Source organism: Stomoxys calcitrans, chromosome 5, assembly GCF_963082655.1.
Source record: "Stomoxys calcitrans chromosome 5, idStoCalc2.1, whole genome shotgun sequence".
NCBI classification, from domain to species: domain Eukaryota; kingdom Metazoa; phylum Arthropoda; class Insecta; order Diptera; family Muscidae; genus Stomoxys; species Stomoxys calcitrans.
In genome coordinates, this window is record NC_081556.1 from 5,085,209 (window position 1) to 5,106,119 (window position 20,911).

General features: G+C 34.0%; 1 protein-coding gene and 4 non-coding genes across 7 annotated transcripts in view; 4 read left to right on the forward strand and 1 right to left on the reverse strand.

The window, feature by feature from the left end:
* LOC106096274 (ecdysone receptor) overlaps positions 1-20,911 on the forward strand; it is a 237,069-nt gene that overhangs the window by 19,096 nt on the left and 197,062 nt on the right. The window contains exon 1 of one of the 3 annotated variants that reach the window (XM_059369229.1): positions 1,377-1,444. The exons of the other annotated variants lie outside the window; for them this stretch is intronic. The gene's annotated coding sequence lies outside the window, so the exon portion shown is untranslated. Of the gene's footprint in view, positions 1-1,376; positions 1,445-20,911 lie in introns of those variants that run through there. 3 annotated transcript variants of the gene reach the window in all.
* Positions 13,486-13,558, forward strand: Trnar-acg (transfer RNA arginine (anticodon ACG)). Its single transcript has one exon. It is a non-coding gene; the product is annotated as a tRNA-Arg (tRNA).
* Positions 17,635-17,707, forward strand: Trnar-acg (transfer RNA arginine (anticodon ACG)). The gene has a single exon. It is a non-coding gene; the product is annotated as a tRNA-Arg (tRNA).
* On the forward strand, positions 18,255-18,327 carry Trnar-acg (transfer RNA arginine (anticodon ACG)). The gene has a single exon. It is a non-coding gene; the product is annotated as a tRNA-Arg (tRNA).
* Positions 18,433-18,506, reverse strand: Trnan-guu (transfer RNA asparagine (anticodon GUU)). The gene has a single exon. It is a non-coding gene; the product is annotated as a tRNA-Asn (tRNA).

Sequence of the window (20,911 nt, forward strand, 5' to 3'; positions counted from 1 at the left end):
TTTCTAATCTCAAATACTTTTCATTTGAGGCCCATATTGCCATGGTCGCAAAACTTGTCCTCTTTGGAAGGTGGGTGTTTTTCGGGGGTGGCGGTCCCCAAATTCTTAGTCCCACATTTGAATAACCGGTTCGTATTCTACTCCCAAATACCTTTTATTTGAGCCCCATATAGCCATGGCCAGTAAACAAGTCCTGTTTGGGTGGTATTTTGACCCCCGAATCGAATTCGTTTTTTACTCCTAAATATTTTTTTTTTTTTCACACCTTATATGTCCATAGGCGGCAAACATATCCGGTTTTAGGGGGTTGGGCAGTCACTGATTGAATTGGCTCTGAAAAAATTCATCAAATTTGATTCGTGGAGAAGTTTTTATATGGCTGTTATATCAAATGCTATCACAAATGTCGCCAGCATTTGGAGGCCTAAAGAACCGCTGATGTTCTCGCCAGGATTCTAACTCAGACTTTCAGCGTTATAGGCGGACTTGCTAATCTCTGCGCAAAGGTTGCCCATGGTGGCCTCCCTTAAAAAATTTTTTTCTATAGACAATTAAATTTTTATTTCTATGGAAAATTTTGTCAAAATTGTAGATATTTCCAAAAAAGGGAAAATTTTATTTACTTAGAAACTTTTATAAAAATTCAATTCCTATAGGCAATTTTGCCAAAACTTTATTTCTATCTAAAAGTTTGTCAATATTTTATTCTAAGAAATTATTGTTAACATTATTTTTCTTAATGAGATTTCATTGCATTCTTAATGAGATTCCATTTAAATTGTTTGTTTTTTACTTTTTACCTTCTCATTTTTCTTTTTTTTTTTGTTTTTTGCTTTTTTTTATTTGAAAATTGTTTTGGTTTTTGTTTTTTTGTTTAATTTCAACTTGCCTTTCATAATTTTGCACACCACTGTATTATCAAATGTCGTTCACAGATTTATGTTTTGTATACTCCGTCGCAATCTGCATTTGTATCTGCATCTGTTTCCTCGTAGCTACGCCTTTGCACATCTATTTAGTGAAATAGAGAAGAATGCATTTCAACCATACGATAGTAGTAGAATGGAGACAATGGGAAAGAGAGAGCAAGAGAGATTTTTATTTCATTGTTGCAAGTTCACATTTTGGCTTATTTGCCGCTCTCTTGCTTTTCTACTATGTTATGTCGTTTGTTTTCATTCGTTGAAAGGGAAAACATCATTAGGAATCATTAAAAGCTTTTGCAGGGCCTCTCTGTTCAGCAGATGATGATGCAGCAGCATCAGCAGCAGCAGTTGTCGAATCCATTTTCATTTATGCATTTTCCTTTATTTCTTTCTATTTCCAGTGTGAGTGTGTGTTGGTAGGAATGTGAGGATTTCATATCATTCTTGGGCTTTTCATAGAGATTAATGGCGTCGGCAAAGCGAACAACAACTGTTGGTAGAGGATAAGGAGAGAAGGGGTAATTGGAGTTTGCTGTTTTTTTATTGTTTCTCTAGCTATTTTTGTTCATTTCATACGTACATTTATTTATTTATGTCTGTTTTGTATGGCTGGACTGTGTTATTTTGATATTTGCACTTACATTTGCCAATTTTTTGCCTTTGTTTGTTTAATTCTTTTTATAGCCTTTAAAGCAATTTAATTGTGACTCCTGTTCTTGACATCGGACTCTGCGCCCTGCATAGTTTTAGCTCTTTTCAAATTCTGCATATGGCCTCACTCTCTCTCTCTCTCTTGCTATCTCCGTGCTTGCTCAGTTTGCCCATGTTTGGCTATGCAATTTCGCTAGTTTTGCGTCATTCTTTTTGTTCCCCAGGGCCTATTCTCAGAGTTTGTTGGCGCTTCATAGTGAGCTGAACGGAGTCTGTGATGCATTGCGTTACCTTGACTCTCTTCTTAATGACTCGTTACGATAGCAATGAATGGCAAAGGTGTACTCATCATTCACCGTTTGTTGATGGATGGTATTGGAGATTTTTGGGGGAAATTGGAAAAGTGGGATTTAAGGAATCGTCTATAAAATAAAGCTATTTTTTGGGTACAATGAACACATGCAATTCATAAAAATTCTTAAAGCCGACCCATTTTTTAAGGTATTTTATTTTTTAGTTCGAAACAAACCATACCATACACAAATTCAATAAAATAAAAAAATTAACAAGAATTTAAGGGTAAAGAAGGACATGGAAAATTAAAAAACAAAACCGCTGTTGAACAAAATCGAAAAGCTATAAAAAAAATCGAAAATTAACCTCTCTCTCAGCTCTAACCATTTCCAATTTCAAAGAGGTATCTATATACGTTCTCACACGGCATATTTTTTCGATTTTTTTTTGATTTTCCATTGTATTAACATTTATTAGGTATACAAAATTTATTCGCACTTCACTCTTTCATTTACAATATTTTTTTTTGTGAAAAACATAACTTGACAATCGTAGATTCAAGCCCACTTATAAAATCTACCCAGAAATTTGTTGTACTGTATAGTCTTTTTTCATAAAATGATCACCAACTCTTGCATTGCAGACTAGGTACTAAAATAAAATAGCCTTATATTTTCTAAGACTATGCTTTATTTTGGTTTCTACTGATTTAAATGATTGTTATTCTACAAATCAATAAATTTACTTTTGTTTTATTCAACAAATTTAACTTGCGTCTCACCACAATTTTTTCGTGTCACCCACACATTTTTTATTGTATCAGCTGTTCAATTACATACCACCCCTAAGGCTAAATCACTGTGCAGCAGCTCAATATGCAGTTTCTCTATAGTGGTTGTTGTTCTTGCCATCGTTACTCACCCTGCTGCACTGAGGGCCGAACGAAGTGTGGCCAAAGCATTTGTGCGAATGTTTTTATTCTGAAATGGTTACACACAACTCAAGTGCAATTTGCATGGGCTAAGAGAAGAGCTCTGGTATACGTGTGTAAATGCACACATAAATTCAAAGTGCATGCAAATATGTATATCAGTATGTATGCATGCATGTATCGTTTTTTTTAATGCTGTTCGTTCGTGTTTATTTCTGTCTGCCGCCACCAATGGCAACAACAACAATAATAAAAACAACACAGCGAGAAGAATTAAAGCACTGCATAATGAGTGAACTTTATCTTGCTGCCTTGTTGTCTCTTCCATTATTCCCCCTTTGCATAGTAGAGCTGAGAATTGTAACGAGTGCGGTGCATGAATGCATGCCTGGTGTATATGTGTATGCACATATATGGATTGGTGCTGCATTATTGTTCGGGCAGAAAGATCATGTTGGACGGTTGGTGAAAATGTGCACTTGTATGTCGTTCGGCAATGTAGTGGTTGTGGTTTTGTCCTTCTTCTTTCTCAAAAGAGAGGGGCTGGTGCCTTGACTAATGCAATGCTGTGGTAGGGTAAGTGAAAGAATGGTAGGTAGGTCGGCGGTTTTGTGGTTCTTGAGTGTGAGGGGGTGACTTGTTATTTTATTATTGCATTGCATATTGCGTTGTGCTCTTTGCAACATTCCTAACCTACACCACATGAATAATATTGCGTTGTCTCCCCACTTTCTCGCTCTCTCTCTTTTGCATGCTTAGTCTCTTTTAAGCTTCTTTGCTTTAATTTAAGCATTGATGGTTGGCATTTTATAGGGCGTTAATGAGAGAGCAGTCTTCATCAAAAAAATATATAGATACATAGGTATACTTTTTTTCCTTGTATGTTTTAAAGGCTCAATGTCTATAAACAAACAAATCATTTTAAATTAAATACATACCAGTTCCTAGGTGGGGTGGTGGGTTCAGGGAAAGCCATGCCGTCTCTCTTAACAATGACTACGTTGTGATGGCGTTACGAAGTTATTGTTGTTTGTCTCACAGACCGAAACCTAGAGTTTTAATGAATTTCACTCTCCCTGTTGTTCTTACTCACTTCCAGCCCAGACAAGAATCAATATTGCAATGACATACGAACTATTGCATTAAAGACAGTCGCTAATTTTACAATCACGATGATGATAATTATGGTGGCCAGTCGAAGGGGTGCTTAATAATAATGATGTTTATAATTTAAAACTACAATAAGTTGATATGGTGGGAATTGATGTTGTTTGCAGATACCAGCTAATGCTGGAATTGAAAGGAATAGACCAAGATTAGATAACACACAAAAAATTGCTTACAAGACATATAAAAAAATAAATAAAAATAGGTAAAAGAATACAAAATTAAATCTAAATATAAAAAAAAAATTAAAATACAAAAAGTAAATTCAAAAGGCTGCAGTTACTACTTCCGGTGACCGACCTATGATATCGATATTGTCGGCATAGGCGAGTAGCATGTGCTCTCTTGTGATTAGTGTGCCGTATCTCGTATAATCTTCTCCAGCAAGATATTAAAGAGATCACACGATAGGCTGTCTCCTTGTCTGAAACCTCGTTTGGTATTAAATGGTTCGGAGAGATTCTTTCGAATTCTTACTGAGGAACGCGTATCAGCAAGTGTCATCCTGCAGAGTCTTATTAATTTTGCAGGGATACCAAACTCAGACATGGCTTGAAATACCTTTGAACGTAAAGGATTATCGAAGGCGACTTTGTAGTCAACAAAGAGGTGGTAGATGTTGATTTGTCCTTGAACTTTATTTTCAATTAATTTGGTACGGTTTTCATAGCATACCTTAGAAAGATGTAATTTAAGAATGATGGTGTCAATGGTAGAAATATACTTCACCGAATTTCACTGGGGGACACCGAAAAAAATAAATTTTTAGCTATTAAATATATTAATAAAATATAGTGAACAATTTGGGTTTATAAATATGTATATAATAATTATAAAAAAAATGTTTGAGCATAACAAAGACATTGCTCGGGCACCATCGTTATTTTGAGAGTATTGCCGTTATAATGTCAGTTGAGAACAATAACATACTGATTTTCTCCCTCTCTCTCTCTCTCACACACACACACAATTCAATTTATTCGGTAATTCAATTCAGATCATAGGACAAATATTCTCAATCCAAGATTGGCAAATCAAATACCAATGACAAATTTTATTTCTCTTTATAGCTTAATATAAAGCGACTTTGCCAGGTAAACGATTATTAGAGCCTTAACCGTCAAAAAGTTTCTAGAGACAAAGAATCTCACCACGGAACGGGATAACATGAGCTTCGCACAGATTGCAATTTTGAGCTCCGACCTGTGTGGCGTTCATCGTTATCGTGAAAAGCTTTGCTGAGAGCTACCAAGGCGACTCTGTTTTTCGTATAAATAAATTTAAGAACTTTGACTTGGCATGATTTAAAATCCTTCTATACCTTACTTATGATGTATGACTCAATCCCCTATTTGATGTATGAGTCTGTCTACACACACATATAAATGTCAAACTTAGTTTTGCGAAATTTTTAATTCACTTTTGATGGAATGAGATATGTACATATGAACAATCCCATGAATCCTATAAGGGATTAGGGAATAGATGAGACTACGTAAGGGGGGAAATGGCAAATTGTACTTGACAGACAACACAGACAGACTAAGACTAGACTTATTTTAGCCTTTCGTTTTTTAATCCCTCATACCCCCACACATGCGTATGCTTGGTAGACTTTTTAGTAAACACTAAACTAACACATCAGAGTAAGTAAATAAATAATTAAAGAGAAATAAAAAAATAAAACAAGGCAGACAGACAAAAGACAGACACATAAAATCCCGATTTGCTCATCCAAAGAAGGCGAATAAAACGCTATAGCAACTGGAATTGGTGTGATGTAGGGTATGGTTCAGCCTGACAGGGAATTATAGCTGGAGCTTAGTACTGGCTACAACACACACACACATGTCTCCCACAAACTCTCATACAACTTATATTTACTTAAGGAGTAAAATATGCGCAGACATTGATTACCAACACACTAACGCGCATAAAGGCTACAACTCCAACACCACAATCAGCCTTTGTGAGACGGGCAAAAGGAGGGAGGACATAGAATACTTATACTTGTAATTCTTACAACTGGCGGCGGCTGGCAGGCAGACAGACAGCGAAGCAGCCCTTTGGCTGTCGTCGTTGAGCATTCCTTCCTTTCCTTCTCATCCCCCTCTCACTTGGCTTAGCCTTCTGAGAAAAAATAACAAACTTTGCCGACAATATTGTCTACATTGGGTTAGGTTCGGGCACAGCACAGCAGAGCCATGCCAATGTCTGTTGTTACAGTCCTCTTTTCTTGCTTCTCTTTTCATTTTCTACATTTTCTCATGGTTCTTGGGCTGGCCCTCACCATTGGTTGTTTGGTGGTGATGGTGGTGGTGGTGTCTCGGTGCTTCGTTTCAAATTCCATTCATGGTGCTGCTACCGCCGTTCTTACTGCCTCAGCCTACCTACCCCCCTTAATGTGGTGTATGTGTGTAATTGTGGGACCCCTATAATGAGAACCCCTCCAATTTGTACACACACAACATAACTCTCAGCATATTTATTGTATGAAACAAAGGGAAATGATTTTTACATTTCATCCCATTTGCCAGCGGAAGTTTAAGAGGGACGTTTAGAAAATTATGCCATAGAATGACACTTGCATTTTTAACTAATTGCTTAATGTGGGAAATGTGTTGTGGATTTGTTTAAATAGAAACAGGAGAAGAAGGAAAAACTGGGAAATTTTCTGAAAAAATTTATTTAAAATTAAGATTTTTAAATATATGTTCAAGGAAGAGAAAATATTGCGAACAGAACGTAAGTGCGTTCAACAAACCTTACGTAAAGTCTTATACGCCGAGAGAGAAATTGATACGCTTTGGTACCAATGGTGTTGATAGTAAAGCAACAGTGTGAATTAATACCAAAACAATACCGTGTAGTTTCTATAAAGCTTTACATCATAAATACCATGCGGTATTGTTCGGGTATTAATTGATTATCACAATTTTCGTTCAATGTACTGTTATAACGCAATATAGTAGTTTTTTTCGTGGCTTAAAAATAAAATACAAAAATATGTATTTATGAAGAAGAAGGTACAAGACAAGTGATTTGAATTTACATTGTTATTACATAACGAAACACAAACTTGATTAGGGTTAAAAAATCCTAAGTATATCTGCAAGGTTATATGAATACTTTTGAGAAAGCTTAAAACAGAATAAGTCAAAGAAAGCTTAGAAAAATTAAAGCAAAAAGATCACTACAGTTTTTGAGAAAAATTCCCTTCAATATAAAATTGTATGTATTTATAACAGTTTGTCATCATAGTGTTATATCTTTATGTTTGTGGAAAAATTCTCAAAACTTTTCCAGAGATCTAGGACTTCTTTCGGGATTCAAACTGTTTAGAAACAGGAACTGTCTGAACGCCGGGCAATGACAAAGGAAATGCTCCAACATATCATCATCTTCTTTGCAAGTCCTACACATGCTATCACTTGCCGCACCGATTTTACATAAAGGAGCTCGTAGTCCTATGTGTCCCTTTATGATACCAATAGCTATACGGACCTCCTTCTTACTTTCTTTCAGTATTAGCCTCGTCTTCTCACTATCTGGATCCCCCCATAGGATTTTCGTTGCATGCGCATTCTTCTCTCACGCCCTTAACTCTGACTGTGTTGACCAGAAAGGCTTCGGGTTAACCTTGTTGACTTTGTAAAAATTTTATTTTTTAACATTTAATCTACAGAAAAATTTTTCATCCTTTGCTATGGAAAATTTTGCCAAATTTTATTTCTATAGAAAAATTATGCAAAACTGTTAAAAGGGTTAGAAAATTTAGTACAATTTTTATTTTTTTTTAGAAAATTTTCTTTTATTTTTTCGATATATTTCCGATATTTCGGATTATATCTTATTTCTTGGGATTTTGGATTAGTTTCTTGAAATTTATATAGAATTTTTTTTTTTTGATATAATTCCCAAGGAATTTGGTCCAAACTTTGTTTCCATAAAAACTTTGGACAAAATTTTAATATATAAGCTTTCCTCTCTTAATTGTCAACATTTTATTTTCGTAGGAAAAAACTTATTTCGTAGTTCTTTTTGTTGTCTATATACGTTCAAGATCAGTTAGTTTTGACTGCCATTTACCACGGGGGTAACTACCAAACCAATAACTGTCCAACTTATTAACTAGTTGACAACTTGGGTGATTTTATTTATTTATTTATTAATAAAATTACCATTTAGTTTTAAATCAAAATGTTTTTTAAAAAATTTGGTTGAAAGGCTAACTGGACTGCAGTTTCTGGGATTCTATCTCTTCTTCAGTGGAATTCTACGACAAATTACTCAGTCAATTATAAATGTTATTAGCTTAAACAAAAATAGTCTAATTGAGAAAACACTATTGCTCATAAATTAGAAAAAATCATTTAGAAATAATTTTAAAAACCTTTTGATTTTCATACAGCTCAACTATTCGCGGATAGACTGTATATTTTTTGTAGTCGTTGCATATGCAAGCTAACATCGTCGTACGACACGTTTCATTTTTATTTTTTGTTGATCTCTTTTTTCATAGTTCTTTTCGTCGTCTATATGCGTTCAAGATCAATTATTTTTGGCTGACATTTACCAAACCAATGGTTGTCCAAAACAAAGTTTTATTTCATAGAAAGTTTTGCCAATAATTTGTGAAAATCAAATTTTCTATAATACTTAAATTTTAACGAAAATTCTTTTTTAATCAGAAATTGTTTTGTTTTTAATATATGTATCCTTGAAAATCTATTTGAGCTTCTAATGAATCATTGTTTTTATCATCATCTTAAATCCTGTCTGTTGAAATTGCAATAAATTTTCTCTTACTAATTGTCAAGCACAAACTGATTGACAGAAGTTATTGTTGTTCTTTAATTAAGTCCAATAGTTGCATTCCTTGCTTATTTTCATTGATAAAATATTTCGTTTTTGCGAGAGCAAAGCTAATCAAAAACCCAAACAAAATGATTCATTTGATAAGAAACCCATCCATCTAATGGCAAACGTGTAAATCTTCTAATCAAGTGGCCTCAACAACTTTCTTTTTATTCAAGGGGTGAATGGAGGTTGGTTTGCTGTTTCTTTGTTCTCCACTGTAAACAAGGCTAGAACAGCTAAGTTTATGAAAAAAGGACTTTATTTTTTAGGCAGAGAATTTATATTGAAAATAAACTTAAAAAATGCAACAATTTTGTTTTTTAATTAATAGAAACTATTCTTTAGATTTTTTTTTTGCTTTTTTATAATTTTTAAACTAAAGAGGAGATATAGAAATTTAATTTCTCTCAAAAAGCCACTACACTCACGTTAACACAAAGGTACTACAACAACAATTGAACATTACAATAAAGATTTTGTAAAGGGAAGGAAGAGAGGGAGGGAGAATATTTTGTGTTACAATTGCTATGACCATTTTAAACATGAGACAGAAGAGTTTAAACTTTAAACATTGATTTTATGTTAGAGTTGCCAATCACATAATTATTGAATAACAATGGGAGAGGAAGAGAGAGAGAGAACTAGAGCCAACATATATCGAGTAAAGCCTTATTATAAATGAGAGATCCCTTAACTTATGGAGCAGTAAAAAAAAGAAGTACATATACAGTTATATCAAATAAATAAAACCAACAAGTGAGAGTGAAGCTACAACAAGAACTATAACTTATTAACAATTGGCATTACTACGAATCTGTCAAATGTTTCTACTTTAAAACTCTTGAAATTCAAGCCGGCCTTATGTAATATTTTGTTTTTAATAAACCTAATGCTTGTCTATAATATCTTGGAAATCTAATTATGCCTCTCTTTGCAGTTGGCTATAAAAGGGCATATATTAAATCGTAATTAAAATACTTATCGTACTTGGTCTGTGTCAGTCAGTCACTCATTCAGCCGCATGTAATTGTACTAATTATTTATTCTTGTCATTGTGTGGCTATCTGTTTGTATGTTACTGCAGCTAATTTTTGCAATGTTTTTTTTTGCAATGATAATTGAAAAGGGCTTGTCGTTTGTTGTTAAAGCTACAAAATTAATTAATTATTTATTTCCTCTTAGAGTTTATTGACTCTTATTTTCTTGTTGTGGTTGTTTTAGTTATAGTTGTTGTTTTTTCATTGTCTCTATCTATATTTACGTGTTTGGCTGTTGTTTTTTTTTTTGCGTCGACGGCTGGGATCTGTCTGTCTGATCACGGTATTGTTTAATACAAAAAATTAAAAAAATCTTGAATCGTATGCAGTTTTTTGCATTTATTATTTTATTTTTTTTTTTATAATGTTTTAGCTTTGATAATCAAAGTACACTTTTGAAGAGGAAGCTTGTATACTGCGAGCTTAGATTAAAAGAAAAATGTTACAACAGCATTTTAAAATGTTTACTACAAATATGGTTATTTTGTAGTTGATTTGTAATATCAATTAATAATTGCTAGTCCATTAAGAAATATAATTATCAAGGGGTAAATGGATGATTTGAAAAAAAAAAAACAAAACAAAAATAACAAAATAGAATTTTAATTTTAAAAAAAAAATTATGGTGGCTTAGATGATTTTCTAATAAAAAATATGATATTTGAAAATCCACTTCGAAATAAAATTACGAACGACGGATGATTGTAGAGATGTAATGTAAAACAAACAATAATCGCAACATAGAATTTCCCGCCACAGGATAGCTGTGAGCACCACACAGGCTGGAACATTGAGTTCCGATCTGTGTGGTGTTCATTGCTGTTACGAAAAGCTTAGTTACGGAGTAGCTGCAAAGGCAGTAGCGGACAATCAGCTGTATCGAGCGAAGTGTCTCAGTGAGAGGCCGGGCGGCACCAGCTATTGCACAACTACTTAATGCCTATGATGCTCGATATGACAAGGCGACTTATTGGCGCCTTTTTATAACCAATGGCCACATTCGTTGGCCAAAGCCTTGGCTTGATTTCGCGATATATGGGTTGATTCCAACTCTCTTTTAGTTTTGGGTGTCCCCTCCCTCGCTGTCCTTGCGGGTTCTAGTCTAGGACATTTTTCGCTTTATCATCGCGCGTTCGGCGTAGGATATGATCCAACCATGTACGATTTCTCTTTAGCATTTCTACATCAACAGGAGAAGTGTTTGTTCTTATTTGCGATTCTTCATTTGAAATACGGGTTGGCCAGAAAATTTTAAGTATTTGTCGTAGGCAGCGATTTAAGAAAACTTGGACTTTACGGGTGTCGCTTGTGTCAAACTCCAAGTTGTACAACAGGGAACTGCATGAGACCCTTAATTTGGCACTCAAATGGTACTTGTGCCAAAACAAGTGCCACATCAAAACAATGTACGCTACAAACGCTCTTCATATGACAATAGAGCAAGAGTTGATGGAACATTTCAGCAATAGTTCAGTGGATGTGCTTTTCAATTGAAATATCGGAAATCGTATGTTGTTTGGGAATGAGCACTACTCAGATGAGTGTCATGTGAAGCCAAAGCAAGCAGAGGAATATCACAACAGAGAAACGAACGGCAAAGACACATAGGTCGTCAATGGTTAGCCCTTCAGGATAGCGTTGATATCAAGTCACACGCATTAAGTGTTGCCGTTTTGAGCATGTTCTACTATATTTGCTCGGATGGATTTGTAAATTTTGGGATTTGGTCGGATGGACGGTCCAAAGCGATTTTGGTAGATTTTCAATGTAATCGACAATTTTTTTCAATTAATAGCATAGCGTAAAATTTTTTGATTTGGAATAAATTTGATCAAAACTTTTGACTTTGGGAAATTGTTACCAAAATTTTGTCGTTTTTGGAGAAAATACCAAAATCTTGTCTTTAGAGTAAGTTTTTAAGAAATTTTAAATTCTGGTCGGTTGAAGATTTGGTAGGTATTTCGAACATTTTGGTCGCAAATTATTTTCTGTTGTGGCAACACTGCACTTATTATTATTCTCTTGGCTTCAGTCGTTGTTGAGACAGCTACGAATGAACAGTGCGCAGCTATACGCATCGTTTTTCAGGTTTTTTCTTTTTCTGCTGTTATTGGTTGTTTTCATTAGTGACGTATGTGCTATTGACCAGGAGAATTGTTTTTTCCGTTAATTTTTCTTTGCCACTATTACTGGGAATAGATTGTGGATTGCCATCTACAAATTTATTTATTTGCTGGTATAAGGTGTGAGTATGTCATTCACTTCATATCTTTTGTGTGCACTTATTTTAAGTGGCTTGCTGCTATTCTCTGTTGTACAAGCATATCATAAAATAGATTTCACACTACTGTTGAAGATCCTGACTTTTGTATTATGTGAGATGTCACTGCATCTCCAAACAATGTATTCTTGTAATCAAGGTACAGGTCGTATTTGTTGTCAAATCGTCACGAATTTTTGCACATGTCACTTTTTTGGATCAGGGACGAACGCTATTGATTTTGTTAAAAACGGTTCAGATTTAGATATAGCTCCCATATATATGTATGGCCCGAATTGCTCTTCAATGGCTATAGTAACTACAATTTTCAACCGATCTGTCCTTAATTTGGCAAGGATTGTTTTGTTACTGATCTTAACATATCTGCAAGATTTCGTCAAAATTGGTTTAAATTTAGATATAGCTCCCGTATATATGTATCGCCCGATTTGCACTTTAATGGCCGTAGAACTAAAATTTTCAAACGATCTTTAGATATAGCTCTCATATACATATATCTATTGCCCGAATTTATAATTGTAGAGTAGGTGTAGAGTATTATATAGACGGCTCCGCCCGACTTTTGCCTGGTTTTCTTAAGAAAATTTTGTCAAAGTGTTAATTCAATAGTTCAATTAAAATTTTAATTTTGTAAAAATTAAGTTAAATAAGGCTTATTAAGTATTTATATAAATATATTTTATTATTATTTATGTTATTTTATATTCTTTCCTTTTTCATATTTTTGTATGCTATCTTATATCATTTTATGTTTAATTTTTTAATATTATTATGTTTCTGTTTTTTCATATAATTGTTTTATGTATTTTTCATTGAGATTTATTGTTCTTTAAAGTTTTTTATTGTCATGTTTTTTATAATATTATTTTGTTTCATTTCATTGTAATATATTTTATTTTATTTATTTATTGTTCTTTTATTATAATTTTGTTTTATTTTATGCTATATTACTTAATTTTATTTTTAACACCAATAACAAACAGCCCAAAAAGTTAACTTAAAAATGCTTCTGCTGATGCGTAACATTGCTTGGCAAAATACACCAATTTTTTTTTTTAACAAATATTTCATTGACTATGGAAGACAGACAGACAGGCAGCACACACTTATACCAAAATCTATAGCAGGCAGCCAGCCAGCCAGTCATTTACACTTCATTATGTTTGTGCTTGTCGGTAGCACACTTTTGACTAGATAATTGCGAGAACTTGTTTTCCTAAAGATGATCGAATTATATTGTTAATGTTCTTAAAATGGCTTAAATATTTATGAGTTGTTAATAAGAAACCACTCTAACACATTCAAATGAAGGCCTACATGCTAGCTGTAGATGTAGGTGGTCCTGTGGCGCAATGGATAACGCGTCTGACTACGGATCAGAAGATTCCAGGTTCGACTCCTGGCAGGATCGAAGAATTTTTTTTTTATTTTGGATTTTCTATGGAAATGTTCAATATTAAAATGAGTAAGCAAATATTGTCTTAAAAAAACTGTCTCTCCACAGTTTAGCATTTTGGTTATTGTATTTCAAAAGCATGGAAGTATTTATTTCCAATACGAAAAATAACATCTACGACTTATCAACATAAAATTCTAAACTGATCTATCTGTCCATATCCGTCCATCTATTAGTGGCAATCATTACACAATCTAATGACTTGAAATTTGCTACAGATACGTTGCCCATAGTCCTGCTACCATTAATGATGAGCCAAATAGAGCAGCCGTATAAAGCGATCACAATCGATTTAGAAGAGATGATTGCGAAAACAATCCTCCTCTCTAATATTTGCATTATACGACATAGGGGGTTTTCAGGGTTGATGATTATTGGATTTCATCTTAAATTTTCTTGTGTTTATTGTTATTGTGAATAACAAAATAATCTGGAACTGTACAGGATGTGAAGGTGAATGTGTTTGTGTCTTTGATTTTCACAGAAATTCATATGGTGAAATACATGTATGCCCCCATAAAGGGGGTTCGGATCTCATTTTCAACTCTTTCCATTCTTAAAGTAACGCACAACTTGTTAAGAAGTATAGAAGAAGAAATGGATAAATCCTCAGATCATAAATAAGTAGATGAAAGAAGCCGGAGCAGAATATATACCCGTAGTAGAATGAGCCTGCATACTTACTTCTTATTAAGCATGCCATAAACATGCGATCTAACATAAGTTGTAGGTATTGGGAATGTTATCTAAGCAACTTAGTTCTTTTAAGGTCCTTTAACGATCCTAGGCGTATACATCAGTCTCAACACAATGATAATATCAATTTCAAGGGGTTAGACCCCCAATCCCATTCTCGACTTCGTGAAGATAGATGTCTTATCGTCCTCAAACACAGTATCTACCGCCCAATGTTTAGAAATGCGTAATATTCTCAAATGGTATCGATGACAAGTATTCTGAGATCTTCCCCAGACTTTCCTGTACATCTGTGTCCCGAAGATACGGGGTGTATCTTCGCCTCGCTTTCCTTGAACGTCTTTTGTATCCAAAACTATGCTGTGAGTTCGCTCAGCCTAAGCGCAACCTTAGCGGCACAGTTCCACAATAGGCATCATATTCAGCACCTCTTTTAACCTGCGGTGTAGACTTTGGCGACGCTAGTGCAAACCAGTTCTTACATACATATATTTCGAAAACAAGTCTACTTATACACAACCTTTCGCCACACCGGTCTAAAGGCTTTATATTCAGGATCGCCTTCAAGTCATCTACGGTGTTGACTGCAGCGGTGTCATCTTATCCACTGTCATCTACCATACCATTGCTTCATATTTCAGCAATGATATTTCATAGCTGTGAACATCAAGTAAAAAACTATCCACCCCTTGGTAACAACCTTTCGGCAAAAGGTAAAGAAGCCAAAAGGCTTCTTTCTTCTGTATCAGATATCAGCAGCGATGTATCACATTTGCGGTGCACTGCATAAATACTTATATTTTGAATTAACGCAACGTGAGATGGACTGTCGGAAACTCTGACGTATATACATTTCCGACGTATAATACATACATCAAGTACGTCATAAACCTAGTCAAAAAAATAGTTTTTGACAAAATTGACAAATAATTACTAAATCGTACAATTAGTTTAAACTTTTTTGAATTTATGAATATGGCAACACTGGTGTAAAGGTCAGAACATGCTGCTATAACAGAAAACGTCTGACTTCCAATCCTGGCGAGAACATCAACAACCTTTATTTACAGTTATTCTTCCTCAAAAATATATACTGGCGGCATTTGTTAATATCTTAACGTGGTCAAACTGCTCCGGAAGGTAGAGCGCAGATTATAAATGGATTTAAAATAAAAACTTTTTTTCAAATTTAAAATTTTGAAAATTTTTTTCAAATTTAAAATTTTGAAAATTTTTTTCAAATTTAAAATTTTGAAAATTTTTTATAAATATAAGAAAAATAACAAATCTAAAACAATGATATCCTCCCCTAATCGCCAAAAAGATGTAAGTGCCAAAAATCATCCGATCTGCCAATATATGGTCATGGGCCCATAATGGGCGCATTTGTTATCCGATTTCGCTGAAATTTAGAATAGAGGGTCCTCAATTTCTAAATATGATCCATTTATATAGCTGCCGTATATACCGGATCAAAGGGTAGAAAGAATGGGTCCAAAATGTACTTAATACCCGATATCAACGAAATTTGAAACTGTGAGTTATTTGTTACACCTCAAACTCTTGGCCGATATAGTGTAGATGGGAACCTAATATGGTATTGATGTATAAAGATTTCTCGATTAAAATTCTTGCTTCTTCTTGCTTTTTTTATCGAATTTATTACTGGCCGATCTTAACGACCGGACTGAAGTGGCCGAAACTGGGTCGCTGCGCTCATTTCACCCCATATATATATACATATATAATCCGTAATATTATTCCAAAGTTGTTTAATTTATATCCTATATTTTCCAATCGACCCATAATTTCCTCTTAGGGAGTTTCTTTGGCTGTCCCCAAAAATTTGGATATGACCTTAGTACTTTAATTCCAAACACCTTTTATTTGTGTCCCATATTGTCCCGGAAAACCAATATGGCTTTATTGGTCACCACTGTATTTCCAAAGAATTCAAATTTGAGTCCAATATTGTCCCGGTAGGCCAAAATTTCCCTTTGGCAGTTTGCTCGAAGATGGGGCGCCACTCAAATACTTGTCCCTACTTTTAAACAACCGATCCGAGTCTCAAAATTTGTAACTTACTTTCTTTTGGCGGTAAGGGGACGATATGTTGTCGAAATTAAACAAGTAGCGGATCAATTTCGAGGTTTATGACGTTTACTACGTTTAAAATATGTATATGGCATTTTCGAAGTTTACAACTTTTTGACAGTCGAAAACCTAAAAAACCGACATACAGACCCATCTCTGATCGTGAGCACAAATGGCAAATTAAGAAGTTGACCTATAGGCGGCTTTATCGAAATGTGAGTCTATAAAAATACTTGGAAGAGGCATAGGAAGGGCTTACATAAATCATTACTATATCGAAATTGGATAAAATATTTCCCCCAAGTAGTAAAATCTGTCTATATGGAGGCTACGTCTAAGAGATAAAGAAGGGTTTAATGCAGCACAATAATCCTTATTTAATTTTAACACAATTTAAGCAAAATAAGTTATATGTGCCCCCCAGAGCTTAAGTAGGAGATTGGTCTATACAGGAGCTTTCTCAAAACATAGTCCGGTTTCAAACTCTGCTATAATAAGGAGGTGTCTTATCAATGTGCTAAAAACTTGCATCCGATTGCAATCATAGACAAAACGACATTTTTTAATGTTATGAGAGGAAGTTATGGCCGCATAGAGAAACCAGTAAGGAAAGGCAAAAGTCGGCCGGAGCCGACTATATAATACCTACACCTACCCTACAATTTAAAATATATATAAAAATATATATATATATATGCGAGCTATATCTAAATCTGAACCGACTTTCAAACAGGTGGTTTGAAAATTGTTGTTACTACGGTCATATAAGTGCAAATCCGGCGATCTATATGTATGGGTGCTACATCCAAATTTTAACTGATTTTGATGAAATCTCGCAAATATGTTAAGATCAGTAACAAACCAATAAGTGCCAAATTTTGCGCAGATTGGTTACAAATTATGTTTATTGCAGCCATATAAGTGAAAATCGTGCGATACATCGTATGGAAAAAATGGCTTTTGGTTACAAAAAAATACCTTTTTATCTTGATTTTAATACCATTTCGCCAACCTCATTTATCATTCCTGCCTAACAACAATCTCAGCCTATGGTCTCTCACTCTCACTCCATCTGTATAATATTCTCTTTGTGAGGCATTGAATAAAATCACCATGCATGGCGAATATCAATATTACATCCAACAATTATAAGACACCCTATGTCTCTTTGCTATGTATTTGCCACCTACTGCTGCATTTACTAAGTTTTCTGTTGCGTTACATTGCCACGTTGCACAAGTGGTCCTGTGGCGCAATGGATAACGCGTCTGACTACGGATCAGAAGATTCCAGGTTCGACTCCTGGCAGGATCGGAAAAACAAATTTTTATTAAAAATCAGTTTTATCCAAATAATTAATTTTTTTTAAAAGAAAAATAAATATCTAAACAAAATTATGAATTTCAAGAACATAACCCAGAGGAAAATCATGTGCAATAGTGGGTGTGTGGGCACATCGCTCTGCTTTAAACTTTAAATTTATTTTTTTTAATTTAAATCCATCTTCACATTTTCGGCTTCTAAAATTTTCAAAAACTTGCATGTTCTTGTAATTCTAATTACCAGAACTTTTAAATTGACCCTTATAGGTTCTTCGACAATATTTCCTCATTATAATAGCACATTATATATGTATATTTCAAAAACCACCAACAAAAACCCAAAACTCTTTGTATTGTACATATAACCGCTTTTATTTACACCTACACAGAAAAAACATACGAGAACATTTTAAATATAAATTCACTATTTTTATTGCCCTCTGGCTTTAATTTTCATATAGGTGGAATTGAGATCACCGCATCAATTTGATTACCTATAGAAAACTCCAAATGTACCTTTGGCTTGCCAAGCAGCAAGTGGTCCTGTGGCGCAATGGATAACGCGTCTGACTACGGATCAGAAGATTCCAGGTTCGACTCCTGGCAGGATCGAATTAGAACTTCTTTATTCATTTTTTTTTAATTAAAAGAATGTATATATGAATTTACATATAAAAAAATTTTAATAATATAAAAAAACTTTTAAAAAAATACTTGCGCCCCCGGGTGGGCTCGAACCACCAACCTTTCGGTTAACAGCCGAACGCGCTAGCCAATTGCGCCACGGAGGCCATGCTGCTTGCGCTGCCAATATTTGTATTTGTTAGCTAAGTCAGGCAAACAGAAGGAAAAAGAAAACAAAACTTAAAAATAATCATGGTGTTTGTCATAAAATATTCATACAGCGGTGAGTGACCGTATTTCTGCTCCCAAGAAAGCACCATTGATAATTCCCATGTAATTAAGGCAAACAAATCAACAGTTCTTTTTTCGTTTCGTAGGAGGAGGGGGGATAATTGATAACTTCAGGTATTTGTTTTTGTTGCCTTAAGCAAAACTACACTCTAGGGTGCTCTTAAAGATTCATAAATAATAAAATAAATAGGTACCTACGCAAGTAAATGTCTTTAAAAATTGTTTTGCAATTTTTTTAGTATGACCATGATGAGTGAGTTGTGATGATGGTTTCTTATTGTTGTTGTTTTTTTATATGCATTATATTGTGCGATTGTGTTGAAGTAAGCAAATAAACAGGGATGGCAAAAGGGGTTGCAAGGGCCTAAGGTCACTTGAAAAAAAAAAAAACAAATAAGTTCCTAGATAACAAATATTTTTTAAATATCTATCTGGACTTTCCCATTTGGTAGAAAGAAAAAAACAGAAAAATAGTTTAAATTTATAAAAAATATATATTTTAAAATATAAACCAGCAAATAAAAAATCATAAAATTAAAAAAATTTCATGAAAACCCAATTTCTGCGAATTTGTATTTTTATAAACCTTTTTTATGTCGGCAAACTGTATCTCAATTAAAGTTGCCATGGGGATCGGCTAGGTTAGGTTGAATGGATTGCTCCATGTAAAGGTAAGTTCACTTATAGCAGAGGTGCACAAAATGATAATGAGATAGTGTGTGTGAGAAAAACTAAAATTGTAAAAAATTCTGTGCCAGCATTCAGTGGTCAAATAGAAAGCGACCTGTAAACACGTATGGCGTGTGTTGTTTTCTCACGCTCTTTAAGATTGTTGAAAATACTCACCAAGGAAATCTGAAGACCTCGAGCTTGATTTCACAAAATTTAAATAAGAATCTATATTTTCCCACTACTTTTTTAATATAATAGATTTTAAAGAAAAAAACTTGGGAGAATTTATCATGAAATTAAAATTTTTTGAAATAATCCTGTTGTCACTAACATTTTTGTTATGTTCAAAAAGTAATCACGACAAACATTGATTTTTCAATTCGAAAAACTTCAAAAAATTCCTTACAATAAGACTTTAAGTTGATAAAACAGGTTATTACTTCGAGTGTTTTCGCAAAAATGATGCGCAAACCCAAGCGCATGTTCATTCGTTGCTGTCTGAACAAGGAGCAAACATTTCAGGCGAAATGGTCGCTACTTCCCGTTCAGTGTTGACGCTAAGCTCTTTCAATGTCGGCGGTTTGTTGGTACAGAACAATGAGTTGACGTAGCCCCAAAGAAAATAGTTTAGAGGCGTCAAATCGCACGAACAAGGCGGCCAATCGACAGAGTCGTTTCTTGAGATAACGCGGTTTTCAAACTTACTCTTTATTAAATCGATTTAACGTGTGCTGTGTTGCACCGTCCTGTTGAAACCACATGTTGTCCGGGTCCATATCTTCCAATTCAAGCCGAAAATAATCAGTGAGCATGGTGCGGTAGCGACGTCCATTCACGGTAACGTGACGAAGAAGTATGGGCCTATGACGCCGCCGGCATGCAAACCACGCCAAACAGCTATGTTTTCCGGATGAAGTGTTGATTCGTGAAGCACATGTGGATTTTCATCTGACCAATAACGCATACCTTGTTTATTGACCAACCCAAAATATGATTTTGCTTGAAGTACCCGTCACTGACTCCGAATTTCGGTAGTAAATTTTTATAACGCTCTTCGTTCGTGTACTTTACTATGATGAAAATGTTGAGTTTACTGAATAAACTGATAGTGACAGTTGACTATAGGTGTAAAATTGCGTTCATGAATTGAAATTTCCATAGAATATTTTATCAACATTTTATGTCTCTAGAAAATTTTGTTAAAACTTTATTTCTATAGAAAATTTGTTTAAAAATTTTATAACTATAGATTTTTTTAAATTTGATAAGAAGTTATCAACATTTTGTTTCTATAAATGTTTTTCAAAATTTTAGTTTTATGGAAAATTTTGTAAAAATTTTATTTGTACCGAAAAATTTAATCAAAATTTTATTTCTAACCAAAAAACTGTATTTCACCGAAAGAAATTTTATTTTTATAAAAATGTTTGCTAAGATTTTATTTCAATAGGAAATTTTTTTGGTTATACTATTTTATTAGAAAATGTTAATCAAAATTGTGTTCCCCTAAAAAATGTTGTCACAGTTTTATTTCTATAGGAAATTTTTTCAGAAATTAATTTTTATAGGAAATTTGTTCATATTTTTATTTCTATAGAAAATTATGTCA